This window comes from Oncorhynchus masou, chromosome 18 (assembly GCF_036934945.1).
Source record: "Oncorhynchus masou masou isolate Uvic2021 chromosome 18, UVic_Omas_1.1, whole genome shotgun sequence".
In the NCBI taxonomy this organism is placed as follows: Eukaryota; Metazoa; Chordata; class Actinopteri; order Salmoniformes; family Salmonidae; genus Oncorhynchus; species Oncorhynchus masou.
The window spans coordinates 51,718,409-51,735,243 of NC_088229.1; the positions used below are offsets into that span (position 1 = coordinate 51,718,409).

The 16,835-nt window shown below is 41.3% G+C and overlaps 1 protein-coding gene across 1 annotated transcript in view; it reads left to right on the forward strand.

The window, feature by feature from the left end:
* Positions 1–8,264: 8,264 nt before the first annotated feature.
* LOC135504779 (speckle-type POZ protein) overlaps positions 8,265–16,835 on the forward strand; it is a 33,719-nt gene continuing 25,148 nt past the window's right edge. The window contains exon 1 of the mRNA XM_064923636.1: positions 8,265–8,349. The gene's annotated coding sequence lies outside the window, so the exon portion shown is untranslated. The remainder of the gene's footprint in view (positions 8,350–16,835) is intronic.

A 16,835-nucleotide genomic window follows, 5' to 3' on the forward strand; every position in this document is an offset into this window, starting at 1 on the left:
TTCACTGCCCTTTGTGTTTTTCCTATTTTGTTGCATTACAACCTGTAATTTAAATTGATTTTCATTAGAATGTCATGTAATAGACATTCAAAATAGTCCAAATTGGTGAACTAAAATGAAAAAAATAACTTGTTTCAAAAAATTCAAAACAGAAAAGTGGTGTGTGCATATGTATTCGCCCCCTTTGCTATGAAGCCCCTAAATAAGATCTGGTGCAACCAATTACCTTAAGTCACATAATTAGTTAAATAAAGTCCAACTGTGTGCACTCTAATTGTCACATGATCTGTCACATGATCTCAGTATATATACACCTGTTCTGAAAGGTCCATGAGTCTGCAACGCCACTAAGCAAGCGGCACTATGAGGACCAAGGAGCTCTCCAAACAGGTCAGGTACAATGTTGTGGAGAAGTACAGATCAGGGTTGGGTTATAAAAAAAATATCAGAAACGTTGAACATCCCACGGAGCACCATTAAATCCATTATTAAAAAATTGAAAGAATATGGCACCACAACAAACCTGCCAAGAGAGGGCCGCCCACCAAAACGCACAGACCAGGCAAGGATGGCATTTAATCAAAGAGGCAACAAAGAGACCAAAGATAACCCTGAATAAGCTGCAAAGCTACACAGCGGAAATTGGACCATAGGACCATTTTAAGTGGTACACTCCACAGATCTGGGCTTTACGGAAGAGTGGCCAGAAATAAATAAGCAAACATGTTTGGTGTTCGCCAAAGGGCATGTGGGAGACTCCCCAAACATATGGAAGACGGTACTCTGGTCAGATGAGACTAAAATTGAGCTTTTTGGCCATCAAGGAAAACGCTATGTCTGGCACAAACCCAACACCTTGCATCACCCCGAGAACATCATGTTTTTCATCGGCAGGGACTGGGGACCTAATCAGAATTGAAGGAATGATAGATGGTGCTAAATACAGGGGATTTCTTGAGGGAAACTGGTTTCAGTCTTCCAGAGATTTGAGACTGGGACAGAGGTTCACCTTCCAGCAGGACAATGACCCTAAGCATACTGCTAAAGCAACACAAGTGGTTTAAGGGGAACATCTAAATGTCTAAACATTTAAATGTCTAGTCAAATCCCAGACCTCAATCCAATTGAGAATCTGTGGTATGACTTAAAGATTGTTGTACACAAACGGAACCCATCCAACTTGAAGGAGCTGGAGCAGTTTTGCCTTGAAGAATGGGCAAAAGTCCCAGTGACTAGATGTGCCAAGCTTATAGAGACATACCCCAAGAGACTTTCAGCCTGAAGGTAGGAAGGGGCAGTTCCTCTTGCTGCTCCTTAGGCAAGCACCATGGTCTTGTAATGGTTGCGAGCTTTGACTGGAAGCCAGTGGAGTGTGCAGAGGAGCCGGGTGACATGGGAAAACTTGGGAAGGCTGAAAACCAGGCACGCTGCATCAGTTCTGGATACGTTGCAGGGGTTTGATGGCAAAAGCAGCGAGCACAGCCGACAGTGAGTTGCAGTAGTCCAGATGGGGGATGACTGGATTAAGACCTGTGCTGATTCCTGTGTGAGATAGGGTCGTACTCTATGGATGTTGTAGAGCATGAACCTGCAGGAGCGAGTCGCAGCTTTGATGTTTGCAGAGAACGACAGGGTGTTGTCCAAGGTCACGCCAAGGTTTTTTGCACTCTCGGAGGGCGACACTGTGGAGTTGTCAACTGTGAAGGAGAGGTCTTTGAGTGGGCAGGCCTTCCCCGGGAGGAAGAGCTGGTCCGTCTTGTCAAGGTTGAGTTTGAGGTGGTGGGCCAATGCAGAGATGCGTATCGTCGCCTGGGTGTCAGAAAGTGGAAGGAGAAAAGTGTCATCTGCATAGCAATGATAGGAGAGACTATGTGAGGATATGACGGAGCCGAGTGACTTGCTGTATAGAGAGAAGAGGAGAGGGCCAAGTACCGAGCCCTGGGGGACACAAGTAGTGAGAGTACGTGGTGCAGACACAGATTCTCTCCACGTCACCTTGTAGGAACGGCCTACAGTGTGCAGCGCCTGAGACACCCAGCCCTGAGTGGGTGGAGAGGAGGATCTGATGGTTCACAGTGTTGAAGACAGAGATGAGAACGGAGCAGAGAGTCAGCTCTGGCAGTGTGGAGAGCCTCCGTGACACACAGAAGAGCAGTCTCGGTTGAGTGATCCGTTTTGAAGCCTGACCGTTTAGGGTCAAGAAGATCGTTTTGTGTTTTGGAAAGAAAAGAAAGAAGCGATACAGGTCTATAGTTTTTTACGTTAGATGAGTCGAGTGTTGGTTTCTCGAGAAGGGGAGCGACCTAAGCGATTTTGAAGTCTGAGGGGGTGCAGCTAATGGTCAGGGATGAGTTGATGAGGGAAGTGAGGAATGGGAGAAGGTCTCCAGAGATGGTCTGGAGGAGGGGACGGGGTTGAGTGGGCAGGTTGTTGGGCGGCCAGACCTTTAGTTTCAGGATTTAATCTGGAGAGAGAGGGGAGAAAATGGTTAAGGCATAGGGTAGTTCTGGATAAATGGGGCCAATGGACTCAATAGACTGAGTGAATGAGGAAGTAGTTGACAAATGAGGAAGTAGTTGACAAAGTCATCCACAGAGAGGGAGGAGGGAGGGGTTTGTGGATTAAAGAAAGAGGAGAATGTGGAACAGAGTTTCCTAGGGTTAGTTGCAGAAGTTCTACATCTCTGTAATTTAGCATGGCTGGGATGGTCATCTGAATCAGGGTTAGTTTGGCAGCTGTGGTGAAAGAGGAGCGATTACGATAGAGGAAACCAAGCTTAGATTTAACTTTAGCCTACAGCATTGATATGTGCTGAGAGAAGGACAGTGTACCGTCCAGCCATACTTGTAAGATGTGACGACCTCAAGCTCGAAGGGACATTTTTCTTACCAAACCACATGACCTTTATTTTGGAGGTGTTCAGAACAAGGTTAAGGGCAGAGAAAGCTCTACAAGTTTTGTTGAAGAGTGTTTAAGACAAAATCCGGGGAGGGACCAGCTGAGTATAAGACTGTATCATCTGCATATAAATGGATAAGAGAGCTTCCAACTGCCTGAGCTATGTAGTTTATGTAAATTGAGAAGACAGTGGGAGTTTTGTGGAGGGTAGCATCCTGTATATGTCCCTGCCGAAAAATCCAAGTTTATCTAACTCCAAAATTATGTTATTGTAAAAAACATGTTAAAAAATGTGAGAACTCACATGCAGCTGTGTCTCTCTAAGCAGTCTATCTGTAATGTGTTTCAGGTCACGCTGGGAACCAACTTGAACCAAAACACCTTTTACTTTTCACGTGGGCTTTGCTCCTTTCATATTTATTTTGATCCTGACAATCTCCCCAGTCCCTACCAGTGACAAGCATACCCATAACGTTATGCTGCCAGCATAATACTTGAAAATACAGATGATCAACATTGCATTCACTCCACATTACTGGCCAATAAACCATCCATCCTCAACAGTATCCCCCTGTAGGCGTATAGGCCAACACTGCTGTTAGCAGAATCTGAAGCTTCAGGTTTCGACACCATGTGACCCATCATTGTTTCCCCCTTCATCTGTGGCAATGACTGAGGTATAAAGAACTGGAGAATGCAAGATGTCCCACCGTTGTTTTCAAGGTAATATACTCACCACAGTTGGCCGGTGGCACCTTATTTGGGGAGGATTGGCTCATAGTAATGACTGGAATGGGCTGCATCCAGACCAACATCACATGCGCACTCAGTGAGTACCGCAAGCAGCGACAACGTCATCCAAAAACATGTTCAATGGATGTTTTGTGCGCAAACGTGATGACTAAAGTGTCTTATTAGGAATTTTCTAGTCTGACATCTCTGTGGCCTATATAAATTGTTTTTTTTTGTCTGGGTGTCAGAACTGCAGTACCGAAGCAAGACTGTAGGAGCAGTTCAAACCTGCTTCTAAACTGGAACCCTAGTTCCTTGGTGGCAAACCTCTCAATTTTGCCTTTATGTTACGCATTGTCTTACTAAATCAAGTTGTTAACGCCATTTCCTTTTCCCCTCTTGCAGTCTGTCTACAAAGGGCATGTCATGTATTTCAGTCTATGACTAATCTTAACTATCATGATTTTCTGACTGAATATGCTGTTCACATCATGCAATATGTGTTTTGAAGCTGGTTAAGTTTAATTTCAAATGACCTACAGTGTGAAACTAGGGTAAAATCACCAAACAAACAAAGGTCTTCTTCAAGATGGCGCCTATAGAGATGGCAGCTTCGCTTCAAGCCCTTAGGAAACTGTGAAGTATTCAGTTTTTTTTCTGTAGTATTTCTTACATTGTTAGCCCAGAAAACCTTAAGTGTTAGTACATACAGCCGGGAAGAACTATTGGATATCAGAGAGACGTCAGCACAACCAACACTACTACCAAGAATATGACTTTCCCAAAGCGGATCCTTTGTCTGCACCTACCAGGGCGTTTGAACTGATTCCAGAGGCCAACCCAAAACAACACCGTCGGAGAAGAGGATGCCGGAGCGGTCTTCTAGTGAGGCTTTGGATGCGCACACACCACCCACCGCTTCCAAGTATATGACTTGCTAATGTCCAGTCCCTAGTTAACAAAGTCGTAGAAATTAGGGCAAGAGTTGCTTTCCAAAGAGATATGTGGGATTCTAACATACTCTGTTTCAAGGAGACATGGCTAGCTGGGGACATGCTGTCGGAGTCCATACAGCCAATGGGATTGTCAGTGCATTGCGCCGACAGGAACAAACATCTCTCTGGTAAGAAGAAGGGCGGGGTTGTATGTTTCATGATTAATGACTCGTGGTGTAATTGTAACAACATACAAGAACTCAAGTCCTTTTGTTCACCTGACCTAGAATTCCTCAATAACATGCCGACCGTATTATCTCCCAAGAGAACTCTCCACGGTTATCGACACAGCCGTGTATATTCCCCCGCAAAAGGATACCAATGCGGCCTACAAGGAACTTCACTGGACTTTATGCAAACTGGAAACCATATATCCTGAGGCTATATTTATTGTAGCTGGGATTTTATCAAAGCTATTCTGAGAACAAGGCTAGCTAAATTCTATCAGCATATTGATTGCAGTACACAAGTGAGTAACACACTCAACCACTGCTACTCTAACTTCTGTGATGCTTACAAGGCCCTACCCAGCCCTCCTTTCTGCAAATCTGACCATGACTCCATCTTGTTGCTCCGCTCCTATAGGCAGAAACGAAAACAGGAAGCACCCGTGCTTAGGTCTATCCAATGCTGGTCTGACCAATCGGATTCCACGCTTCAAGATTGCTTCGATCACATGGACTGGGATATGTTCCGGGTAGCCTCAGACAATAACATTGACATATACGCTGACTCAGTGAGCGAGTTTATAAGGAAGTGTATAGGAGATGTTGTACCCACTGTGACTATTAAAACCTTCCCTAACCAGAAACTCTGGATTGATGGCAGAATTCACGCAAAACTGAAAGCACTTACCACCGCATTTAATCATGGCAAGGCGACTGGAAACAGTGTAGTTATTCCCTCGGTGAGGCAATCAAACAAGCAAAGCGTCAGTGTAGAGACAAAGTGGAGTCGCAATTCAACTGCTCAAATATGAGATGTATGTGGCAGGGTCTACAGACAATCCCGGATTACAAAAAGAAAACCATCCCAGTTGCGGATATCAACGCGTTGCTCCCAGACAAGTTAAACAACTTCTTTGCACACTTGGAGGACAATACAGTGCCCCCAACACGGCCCGCTACCAAAGACTGTGGGCTCTCCTTCTCCATGACCGACGTGAGTAAAACATTTATATGTGTTAACCCTTACAAGGCTGCTGGCCCAGACAGCATCCCTAGCCACGACCTCAGAGCATGCGCAGACCAGCTGGCTGCTGTGTTTATGGACATATTCAATCAATTCCTATTCCAGTCTGCTGTCCCCACATGCTTCAAGATGGCCACCATTGTTCCTGTTCCCAAGATAGGTAACTGAACTAAATGACTATATCCCTGTAGCAATCCTGCAAAACATCAACCTCAACAGCAAAAAGGCGACTCTGGGATGCTGGCCTTCTAGGCAGAGTTGCAAAGAAAAAGCCAGATCTCAGACTGGCCAATAAAAATAAAAGATTAAGATGGTTAAAAGAACACAGACACTGGAGAGAGGAACTCTGCCAAGAAGAACATCCCGGAGTCGCTACTTCACTGTTGACGTTGAGGCTGGTGTTTTGTGAGTACTATTTAATGAAGCTTCCAGTTGAGAACTTGGGAGGCGCCTGTTTCTCAAACTAGACACTAATGTACTTGTCCTCATGCTCAGTTGTGCACCGGGGTCTACCACTCCTCTTTCTATTCTGGTTAGAGCCAGTTTGCACTGTTCTGTGAAGGGAGTTGCACACAGCGTTGTCTGAGATCTTCAGTTTCTTGGCAATTTCTCGCATGAAATAGACTTCCAATCTCAGAACAAGAATAGATGTACGAGTTGCAAAAGAAAGGTCTTTGTTTCTGGACATTTTTAGCCTGTAATCGAATCCACAAATGCTGATGCTCCAGGTACTAAACTAGTACGAAGAAGGCCAGTTTTATTAATTCTTTAATCAGCACAACAGTTTTCAGCTTTGCTAACATAATTGCAAAAGGGTTTTCTTATGATCAATTAGCCTTTTGAAATTATAAACTTGGATGAGCTAACACAACGTGCCATTGGAACACAAGAGTGATGGGACTCTGTATGCCTATGTAGATATTCCATAAAATATCAGCCATTTCCAGCTACAATAGTCATTTACAACATTAACAATGTCTACACTGTATTTCTGATCAATTTGATGTTATTTTAATGGGCAAAAAGTTTGCTTTTCTTTCAAAAACAAGGACATTTCTAAGTGACCCCAAACTTTTGAATGGTAGTGTATATATTATCATCCCATTCCTTTACTAGATTGTGTGTATTAAGTTTTGTTGTGAAATTGTTTGATATTACCTGTTAGATACTGCTGCACTGTCGGATCTAGAGGCATAAGCATTTCACTACACTCGCAATAACATCTGCTAACCATGTGTATGTGACCAATAAAATTAGATTTGATTTGTAATTTTCACAAGATTGTGCAGGGCTTGAATTCTAATGGCCACAATGAAATTATTATATACATTTTTTAAATAATTTTGTTGAACTTTATTTAACTAGGCAAGTGAGTTAAGAACATATTCTTATTTACAATGACGGCCTACACTGGCCGAATGCCGACAACGCTGGGCCAATTGTGCGCCGCACTATGGGACTCCCAATCACAGCCGGATGTGATACATCCGGTACTGTAGTGTCGCCTCTTGCACTGAGATGCAGTGCCTTAGACCGCTGTGTCACTCAGGAGTCCATCAGCATAGATGCAGATTAAATCAAATACAATTTTATTTGCAGAGTAAAGTGACTAGACATCAGGATAGATAATAATAAGAGTAAATTAAATAACAGAGTAGCAGCATATGATGATTATGAAAGTATGTGTTCATATTTAAAAAACTATTTAGCAGTCTTGTGGCTTGGGAGTAGAAGCTGTCTCTCAGCCTGTTGGTCCGAGAGCCGATGCTCTGGTACCACTTGCTGGACGGTAGGAGAGTGAACAGTCTACAGCTTGGGTGCCTGAAGTAATTGGCAATTTTTTGGGCCTTCTTTTGACACGGCCTAATATAGAGGTCCTGGATGGAAGGGAGCTTGGCCATAGTGATGTACTGGACCGTCTGCACCAAGCAGTGATGCGGCCAGTCAAGATGCTCTTGATGGTGCAGCTGTATAACATTTTGAGGATCATATGGCCCGTGCCAAGTCTTTTCAGTCTCCTGAGGCTTAGTTGGTTGCTAACCTTGAACGTTAACATTTGAGTAATTGAGTGTCCACAGAGGGGAGATGCTGCTATTAATTCTAATCCATGTGAAAATTAAATACACCCATATCAGCCTCTCTTAGTGCTTTAATCTTGGGGCATTGTAATTAAAGTTAAGGAATAGCCCACCAAATCTGCAGATTGAATTAAGATAAATTGGTCCAATTAAGTTTAAACACCGACCCCCACATGTTAGTGTATACCAAAACCTGAAATGTTGATTCATTTTCAGCAAATTCAAAGTGCAACTTGGTGTTTCAATCAATCAACACTGTAAACTTGTACTATTTTTTTGGTCCTAAACATGGACATTAGGGCCTGGTTGCAAAGTCCTCGGACTTCCACTCCAAAACAGTAGATAGCGCTGTGCATGCAAATAGCTTTGGCTGAAATCCAATGATGGAATCTTGTCGATGTTGCAGCAGCTAACGTTAATAACATAAGATCTGCGCAAATACAGCCAGTTAAAAGGTGAGTTTACCGAAAATGTAGCTAACAAGACAGGATTGTTACAAAGATTTAATGGAAATATGAATTAATATCTTTGTCGTTATGAAATTAAAAACAATGTTGCCATTTCCCAAAATAAACAATGAGTTGCAATCAGTAGCTACGTTAGTATGGGAATTTGAAGTTAACGTTAGCTACCGCCGCTAGTTAGCTAGCACCAACTTACTGGCAAGCAAACTGTATGGGGTTTAAAATGGGCTAATTAAATGTACCGCAGCTATTTCTTAGCCAAGCTATACATGTTAACATCTCATGAGTTTCAAATGCATAAACTAATTTCGCCATGTTGTAGTTCGCCAGCAAGGTACTTTATTTTTAACTGTTGACGTATCGACAAATATGGCTAGCACAATTAGCTAACTTGCTCTTCAAGTTTGTGTTAGTCATCCGTAACGTTAGCTAGCTAGCCACCCACCCATCCAAAGCTTTGGTTTGGCGTTCAAGTATTGTTAGCTAGCTATGAGCCTAACGTTAGGTCGTTCGTTAGATGGCCATGTACCTAACGTTAGCTACATTTCCTGAATACATCCCCTTCTCAGCTATACTGTCTGTATTGTGTTAAAATCACCATCTTCAACTTGCCAATTTCAAACAGGCAGAATGGCATGTGCATTAGCCAACATGAAATGACAACTGTAGGAAAAGTTTATGGCAGATGTTTGTCGTCAACACAAGTCGGGGGCTGTCTGGCAAATCAATCAACCCAAAGTACGGTTAGCACTTAGCTAGCTACCTATTAGGTAGTACCAGCCTGCATCCATTGTGCAGTTAGGTACTGCATTGCACCTCACAAGAACAATAGTAGCGGCTTAGTTAGTGCAGTAGATTGACATGAAACATTCCATCTTGATAATGACATTTAGAAATTAACTGGTCTTTTGGACCCATATTCCCCAATGACACATTTTCTTCTCTAACTTCCTAGACCAGACAGTTTATACAGCTCAATATGACGTTAACTGCCCACAGTCCCCAAATGAAGGGACAAATTAAGCCGGTAGCTCAAATGCCAAAACATTTAGATAGAGAGATAATGATGGTGGCCACACTGAGTATACAAAACATTTGGGACACCTGCTCTTTCCAGGACAGATTGACCAGGTGAGAGCTGAAAGCAATCAGAAGCGATGGGTTGAAGAAGGATTTTCAAGCCTTGATTGTGTGTGTGTGCCATTCAGAGGGTGAATGGGCAAGACAAAAGGTGTACATGCCTTTGAACGGGGTATGGTAGTAGATGCCAGGTGTACTGGAACATGCAACACTGCTGGGTTTTTCATGCTAACAGTTTCTTGTGTTTATCAAGAATGGCCCACCACCCAAAGAACATCCAGCCAACTTGAAACAACTGTGCGAAACATTTGGAGTCAGCATGGGCCATCATCCCTGTGGAACACTTGACACCTTGTAGAGTCCATGCCCCATTGAATTGAGGCGGTTCTCTGGGCAAAAGGGGGTGCAACGCAATATTAGGAAGCTGCTCCTAATGTTTTGTACACTCAGTGTATTGTGCATACCCCACTACCATGAGACATCCATGTCTTGAATGGTTGTGATTGGTAATATTTTAAAACATACATTATATTACACAAAAACTATTTTTTCTTCATATTCGCATATGTTGTAGCTTGGACCCTATTTTACATTGTCTGAGGGTTTTGGGTTGTGCCTGCCATCGGTTGAGATACATGCTCTTCAATACAGGGTGGGTGTCATGTTTTGGCTGATATATTTACTAAAATGGGAATACAATTTAAACAACTTTCAAATGGTACCACAAAGATGGTTGGAGATCCACACATCAGATGATGTTGGCTTGATTGGGAATATCTGTATTAAATCATACTGTCTTCCATAGGAAAACTATTGCAAACATTGAAAAATATAGATAATAAAATTGATATGTCCATTTAAGTTGACATTCAACGATGTATGGTCCAGCGGCCATATTTGTGGTAGTAATTAGAAGTACAATTTCATCAATTTAAATTTCAATGGTGTTCCAGCTAAATTGGCGTTTACACGTTTTTAGATACTTTTTTTATAGGCTTTAAATGTAAATTGTCAATTTTTTTCTAAGAAACCTATATCTCCTGAATGTTTTGGTATTTGGGTCCAAAACATCACTTTCTGACTAGTTCCTCCATGGGAAACCATGTATGGAAAGTTTTTTTAAATCCAAAGGGATGCTGTCAAAAAGTGATTGAATTCAAATGGATTTACCTGTGTAACTTCTTGGTGCAGCTGCACTGTTAGTAGTAATAGCATCAAATAGAAGGTGACTGGAGACATTAGATACAGTGGATTCGGAAAGTATTCAGACCTCTTGACTTTTTCTACATTTTGTTACGTTACAGCCTTATTCTAAAATTGATTAAATATTTTCTCATCAATCTATAAACAATACCCCATAATGACAAAGTGAAAACAGATTTTACATTTTTTTTTGCAAATGTGTGTGTATTTTTTTTTTAACCTTATTTACATAAGTATTCAGACTCCTGCTATGGGACTCAAAATTGAGCTCAGGTGCATCTTGTTTCCATTGATCATCCTTGAGCTTTCTACAACTTGATTGGAGTCCACCTGTAGTTAATTCAATTGATTGGACATGATTTGGAAAGGCACACACCTGTCTGTATAAGATCCCACAGTTGGCCGTGCATGTCAGAGCAAAAACCAAGCCATGAGCTCGAAGGAATTGTCTGTAGAGCTCCGAGACGGGATATCGAGGCACAGATCCGGGGAAGGGTACCAAAACATTTCTGTAGTATTGAAGGTCCCTAAGAACACAGTGGCCTCCATCATTCTTCAATGGAAGAAGTTTGGAACCACTAAGACTCTTCTTCGAGCTGGCCACTTAGCCAAACTGCGCAATAGGGGGAGAAGTGCCTTGGTCAGGGAGTTGTTCAAGAACCCGATGGTCACTCTGACAGAGTGACCACCTCTGTGGAGATGGTGAGCAGCACTCTACCAATCCAGCCTTTATGGTAGAGTGGCCAGACGGAAGCCACTCCTCGGTGAAAGGCACATGACAGCCCGCTTGGAATTTGACAAAAGGCACCTAAAGGACTCTGACTAGAGGTCGACCGATTAGGGCCGATTTCAAGTTTTCATAACAATCGGAAATCTGTATTTTTGGGCGCCGATTTGCCATTAAAAAAAAAATATATTTTAATACCTTTATTTAACTAGGCAAGTCAGTTAAGAACATATTTTTATTTTCAATGATGGCCTAGGAACGGTGGTTTAACTGCCTCGTTCAGGGGCAGAACGACAGATTTTCACCTTGTCAGCTCGGGGGATCCAATCTTGCAAATTTACAGTTAACTAGTGCAGCGCAATAACGACCTGCCTCTCTCTCGTTGCGCTCCACAAGGAGACTGCATGTTACGCGAATGCAGTAAGCCAAGGTAAGTTGCAAGCTAGCATTAAACTTATCTTATAAAAAACAATCAATCATAATCACTAGTTAACTACACATGGTTGATGATATTACTAGATATTATCTAGCGTGTCCTGCTTTGCATATAATCTGACTGAGCATACAAGTATCTAAGTATCTGACTGAGCGGTGGTAGACAAAGCAGGCGCGTAAACATTAATTCAAACAGCACTTTCATGCATTTTGCCAGCAGCTCTTTGTTGTGCGTCAAGCATTGAGCTGTTTATGACTTCAAGCCTATCAACTCCCGAGATGAGGCTGGTGTGACCGAAGTGAAATGGCTAGCTAGTTAGTGCGCGCTAATAACGTGGAACTGAAACGTTAGCTTTCTTACATAGCACATATTGCACTTTTACTTTCTTCTCCAACACTTTGTTTTTGCATTATTTAAACCATATTGAACATGTTTCATTATTTATTTGAGGTTAAATTGATTTTATTGATGTATTATATTAAGTTAAAATAAGTGTTCATTAGTATTGTTTTAATTGTCATTATTACAAATAAATAAAAATTGGCAGATTAATCGGTATCAGGTTTTGGTCCTCCAATAATCAGTATCGGTGTTGAAAAATCATAATCGTTGACCTCTCAGACCATGATAAACAAGATTCTTTGGTCTGATGAAACCAAGAGTGAACTCTTTGGCTTGAATGCCAAGCGTCAGGTCTGGAGGAAACCTGGCACCATCCCTATGGTGAAGCGTAGTGGCAGCGGCGTCATGCTGTGGGATGTTTTTCAGGTACTGGGAGACTAGGTAGACGCAGCAGTCTGAATGTCCTTGAGTGGACCAGCCAGAGCCCGGACTTGAACCCAATCAAACATCTCTGGAGAGACCTGAAAATAGCTGTGTAGCGACACTCCCCATCCAACCTGGCAGAGCTTGAGAGGATCTGCAGAGAAGAATGGGAGGAATCCCCAAATACAGATGTGGCAAGATTTTATCGTCATACCCAAGAAGTCACGAGGCTGTAATCGCTGCCGAAGGCTATTCAACAAAGTACTGCGTATTTGGTCTGAATACTTATGTAAATGTATATTTACAGGTTTTCCAATTTTGCAAAAATTTCTAAATCTGTCTTTGCTTTGTCATTATGAGGTATTGTGTGTAGATTGAAGAGGGGGGGAAAAACGATATAATACATTTTAGAATCAGGCCGTAACAAAATGTGGGAAAAGTCAAGGGGTCTGAATGCCTTCCGAATGCACTGTATGAATTAATCTCCCTTCCACCTCCCCATAACCTCCTTTGCTTGGTAAAGGTGATGGGATTTGTGTGAGGAAGTACAATTGCGCAAAGTCAGGGATGAGAGTCCAGATGATCGCAGTTTAAAATAAATGAACAGTTCAAATGTTTTCTGAGATGTAATTTTTAGGAAAGGATGAGTCCTAGGATAAAGGGCAGAATATAAAATGTCTCCCATAGAGGTCCAATGTGGACTGGGCTATCGATTTCTGGTCCCTGTACCGATTGGGCAATTCCACACGTGGAAAGTGACCATCTTATACCCCTATTAAACCTGCCTCTTGTAACACCCTATGATCTGATAGTAGCACATGATACAAACTACATTTTGGTGTCATTATAATCCTTATAGTGTGCTCTAAAATAGGGAGTATGTCTAGATTCTGAAAAAAAGGTTCACATTCATTTATTCAACATAATGAATATCTCAAGTATACTTTTTGATTTAGCTTATTTTTAGAGATATTGTTTGGAGTAATATACTTTTCAAACTAGAGGCATGGCCAATTTTAATTAGGGACAATTTAAGTTTTCATAACACTCAGTAATCGGCCTTTGTACGCCGATTACATTGCAATCCACGAGGAGACTGCGTGGCAGGCTGACCACCTGTTACGCGTGTGCAGCATCAAAAGAACCTTGTGGCTGCAATGAGCCAAGGTAAGTTGCTAGCTAGCATTAAACTTATCTTATAAAAACAATCAATCTTCACAATCACTAGTGAACTACACATGGTTAACTAGCTTGTTCTGTGTTGCATATAATCAATGCGGTGCCTGTTAATTTATGATCGAATCACAGCCTACTTCGCCAAACCGGTAATGATTTAACAAAAGTCCATTTGCAAACAAAGCAGAATCGTTGCAGTAATGTACCTAATCATAAACACCAATGCCTTCTTAATCAATACAAAAATATGTTTTATTATATATTTAGTTAAAAGAAATTCATGTTAGCAGGCAATATTAACTAGGGAAATTGTCACTTTTTTTTTGTTTTTTTTTGTTCAGTGCAAGCAGTCAGTGTATATGCAGCAGTTTGGGCCGCCTGGCTCGTTGCAAACTGTGTGACCATTTCTTCCTAACAAAGACCGTAATTAATTTGCCAGAATTTTACATAATTATGACATAACATTGAAGGTTGTGCAATGTAACAGTAATATTTAGACTTAGGGTTGCCACCCTTACGATAAAATACGGAATGGTTCCGTATTTCACTGAAAGAATAAACGTTTTGTTTTCGAAATTATAGTTTCCGGATTTGACCGTATTAATGACCTAAGACTGGTATTTCTGTGTTTATTTTATTATAATTAAGTATATGATTTGTTAGAGCAGTCTGACTGAGTGGTAGAAGGCAGCAGCAGGCTCGTAAGCATTCATTCAAACAGTAGCTCTTAGCAACGCCTGAGGCACAGCACTGTTTATGACTTGAAGCCTATCAACTCCTGAGATTAGGCTGGTAATACTATAGTGCCTATAAGTACATCCAATAGTCAAAGGTATATGAAATGCAAATGGTATAAGAGAGAAATGGTCCTATAATAACTACAACATAAAACTTCTTAACTGGGAATATTGAAGACTCAGGAACCACCAGCTTTCTCATGTTCTGAGCAAGGAACTTAAACGTTAGCTTTTTTACATGGCACATATTGCACTTTTAATTCTCCAACACTGTTTTCTCATTATTCAAACCAAATTGAACATGTTTCATTATTTATTTGAGACTACATTGATTTTATATATGTATTAAGTTAAGTTAAAATTAAATCTTTTTTTTTTCAGTATTGTAATTGTTATATGGGGCGGCAGGGTAGCCTAGTGGTTAGAGCGTTGGACTAGTAACTGGAAGGTTGCAAGTTCAAACCCCCCAGCTGACAAGGTACAAATCTGTCGTTCTGCCCCTGAACAGGCAGTTAACCCACTGTTCCTAGGCTGTCATTGAAAATAATAATTTTTTTCTTAACTGACTTGCCTAGTTAAATAAAGGTAAAATGTATATATATATATATATATATATGGTCCTCCAATAATCGGTATCAGCATTGAAAAAAATCACAATCGGTCGACCTCTACTTGAAACACGTCAAATTTCCAGAGTGGGTGCTCTGCTACTTTTGAAGATTTGACCCATTATAGAAATTGACATTATAGGTCATTAATCAATCACGTTCAGCAAATCACCAGCAGAGGAAGTTTCCTTTAAGTACATTCTCCCATTCACTGTGTTGGTGGTGCTCATAAAACTGATCTTCACTTCAAAAGTATCACAGCACCCACCTTGGAAGGTTTATGTAGCCTACTTGTAGAGTATGTTTTAAAACAATATATTTAAACACATTTAACTCAAAGGGTTCTTTTGAGATTCATATTAATATTTTGACTACGAAATACATTTTACTTTAATGTATTCAATAATCTAAACATATTTTAGAGCACACTATTAGACGTATAATGACACCAAGATGTCTCTATCATGTACGTTTAATGTAGGAGGCATGTATAGGTTTAGAAAGGGTCTAATAAAAAATGGTTAGTGTTAAATATAAAAAGCATATCAAACATCCTACCTCCCTATTAAGTTTATATGTGAAAATATCTAGAACAATCTGAGATACCAAAACTATTTCCTGGCTTTCCTGGTGTGGCATTTCCCAATTATTGTTTTAAGGTTTTGTCTGTGACTTAGTGCACTTAGTGCAGTCTTTAATGACTGATACATTGGCGATAGAACAGTGTTTCCTCTGAGACGCTCAGGATTGAGAAGCTTGGTTCTGGGGACAATGCCACAGATGTATCCAGTGTTGAGGGAGTGTGCAATTGACATGGTGACTGCATGAATGTCGTAACCAACTTCAGTAGGCAAATGCTCACCTTCGATGACCGCTGGCACGCTGGATAAAAGTATGCTCTTCACGGACAAATCCCGGTTTCAACTGTACCGGGCAGACGGGAGACATTGTATGGCGTTGTGGGGGTGAGCGGTTTGCATGATGTCAATGTTGTGAACAGAGTGCCCCATGGAGGGGTTATGGTATGGGCAGACATAAGCTATGGACAACGAACACAATTGAATTTTAGCGACGGCAATTTGAACCTTGATGAGATCCTGAGGCCCATTGTCGTGCAATTCATCTGCCGTCATCATCTCATGTTTCAGCATGATAATGCACGGCCCCATGTCGCAAGGATCTGTACACATCCCCTGGAAGCTGAAAATGTCCCAATTCTTCCATGGTCTGTCACCCAGTGAGCATGTTTGGGATACTCTGGATTGATGTGTACGGCAGTGTTCCAGTTCCTGCAAATATCCAGCAACTTCACACAGCCATTGAAGAGGAGTGGCAAACCATTCCGTAGGCCACAATCACCTGATCAACTCTATGCGAAGGAGATGTGTCGCGCTGCATGAGGCAAATGGTGGTCACACCAGATACTGATTGTTTTTTTTATCCACGTCCCTACCTTTTTTATTTTTTTATTTTTTATTTTGAAGGTGTCTGACCAACCGATGCATATCTGTATTACCAGTCATGTCAAATTCATAGATTAGGGCCATAAAGTTATTTCAATTCACTGATTTCCTTATGAACTGTAACTCAGTAAAATCTTCATAATTGTTGCATGTTAATTAATGTTATAAACGTATCGTTGTCACATCAATTCAGGCAATTTATCTCGACATGGATTTTTGTCCATGTGGCCCAGTTTTACTATGCATGGGCCATATTATCAGCTATGTTATTAGCATTACACT